Source organism: Babylonia areolata, chromosome 29, assembly GCF_041734735.1.
Source record: "Babylonia areolata isolate BAREFJ2019XMU chromosome 29, ASM4173473v1, whole genome shotgun sequence".
NCBI classification, from domain to species: Eukaryota; Metazoa; Mollusca; class Gastropoda; order Neogastropoda; family Buccinidae; genus Babylonia; species Babylonia areolata.
Window position 1 is genome coordinate 17,462,008 of NC_134904.1, and position 2,500 is coordinate 17,464,507.

The following is a 2,500-nucleotide window of genomic DNA, read 5'->3' on the forward strand; positions in this document are numbered from 1 at the left end:
AAACACACACTCAGGGACACTCAAGGACACACACACACTCAGGGACACTCAAGGACAAACACACACTCAGAGACACTCAGAGACAAACACACACTCAGGGACACTCAAGGACAAATACACACTCAGGGACACTCAAGGACACACACACACTCAGGGACACTCAAGGACAAACACACACTCAGAGACACTCAGAGACAAACACACACTCAGAGACACTCAGAGACAAATACACACTCAGGGACACTCAAGGACAAACACACACTCAGGGACACTCAGAGACAAACACACACTCAGGGACACTCAGAGACAAACACACACTCAGGGACACTCAAAGACAAATACACACTCAGGGACACTCGAGGACAAATACACACTCAGGGACACTCAGAGACAAACACACACTCAGGGACACTCAAGGACAAACACACATTCAGAGACACTCAAGGACACACACACACTCAGGGACACTCATGGACAAACACACACTCAGGGACACTCAAGGACACACACACACTCAGGGACACTCAAGGACAAACACACACTCAGGGACACTCTGGGACAAACACACACTCAGGGACACTCTGGGACAAACACATACTCAGAGACACTCAGGGACAAACACACACTCAGAGACACTCAGGGACAAACACACGCTCAGGGACACTCAAGGACAAACACACGCTCAGGGACACTCAAGGACAAACACACGCTCAGGGACACTCAAGGACAAACACACGCTCAGGGACACTCAAAGACAAACACACACTCGGTGACACAGTCACACTCAGGGACACACTCAGAGACACACTCACGCTTGATAACAAAGACACACCAGGGACAAATCCACGTTCAAAGACACACTCAGTGACACAGTCACACTCAGAGACACACTCAGGCTTGATAACAAAGACACACCAGGGGCAACAGTGACACAGTCACACTCAGATACAATGACACACTCAGGAACACACTCGGAGACACAGTCACACTCAGGGACACAGTCACACTTAGGGACAAAGTCACACTCAGTGACACAGTCACACTCAGAAACAAAGTCACACTCAGTGACACAGTCACACTCAGTGACACAGTCACACTCAGAAACAAAGTCACACTCAGTGACACAGTCACACTTAGGGACAAAGTCACACTCAGTGACACAGTCACACTTAGGGACAAAGTCACACTCAGGGACACATGTCACACTTAGGGACAAAGTCACACTCAGTGACACAGTCACACTCAGAAACAAAGTCACACTCAGTGACACAGTCACACTCAGAAACAAAGTCACACTCAGTGACACAGTCACACTCAGTAACACAGTCACACTCAGAAACAAAGTCACACAAAGTGACAGTCACTCTCAGAGACACAGTCACACTCATAAACAAAGTCACACTCAAAGTCACAGTCACACTCAGAAACAAAGTCACACTCAATGACACAGTCACACTCAGATACAATGACATACTCAGTGACACAGTCACACTCAGAGAAAAGACCCACTCACTGACACACTCAGGAACACACTCAGAGACACAGTCACACTCAGACTAAGTCACACTCAGAGACACAGTCACATTCAGAGACAAAGTCACACTCAGAGACACAGTCACACTCAGATACAATGACACACTCAGAGGAAAGACCCACTCACAGTCACACTCAGAGACAAAGTCACACTCAGAGGCACAGTCACACTCAGAGACACAGTCACACTCACAGTCACACTCAGAGACACAGTCACACTCAGTGACAGTCACACTCAGAGACACAGTCACACTCAGTGACACAGTCACACTCAGAGACACAGTCACACTCACAGTCACACTCAGAGACACAGTCACACTCAGAGACACAGTCACACTCACAGTCACACTCAGAGACACAGTCACACTCAGAGACACAGTCACACTCACAGTCACACTCAGAGACACAGTCACACTCAGTGACACAGTCACACTCACAGTCACACTCAGAGACACAGTCACACTCAGTGACACAGTCACACTCACAGTCACACTCAGAGACACAGTCACACTCACAGTCACACTCAGAGACACAGTCACACTCAGTGACACAGTCACACTCACAGTCACACTCAGAGACACAGTCACACTCAGTGACACAGTCACACTCACAGTCACACTCAGAGACACAGTCACACTCAGTGACACAGTCACACTCACAGTCACACTCAGAGACACAGTCACACTCAGTGACACAGTCACACTCAGATACAATGACACACTCAGTGACACAGTCACACTCAGTGACACAGTCACACTCACAGTCACACTCAGAGACACAGTCACACTCAGTGACAGTCACACTCACAGTCACACTCAGAGACACAGTCACACTCAGTGACACAGTCACACTCACAGTCACACTCAGAGACACAGTCACACTCAGTGACACAGTCACACTCACAGTCACACTCAGTGACACAGTCACACTCAGATACAATGACACACTCAGTGACACAGTCACACCC

At 48.6% G+C, this 2,500-nt stretch overlaps 1 protein-coding gene across 2 annotated transcripts in view; it reads right to left on the reverse strand.

The window, feature by feature from the left end:
- LOC143274775 (UPF0764 protein C16orf89 homolog) overlaps positions 1 to 2,500 on the reverse strand; it is a 46,576-nt gene that overhangs the window by 3,546 nt on the left and 40,530 nt on the right. The gene's annotated exons all lie outside the window — the stretch shown is intronic.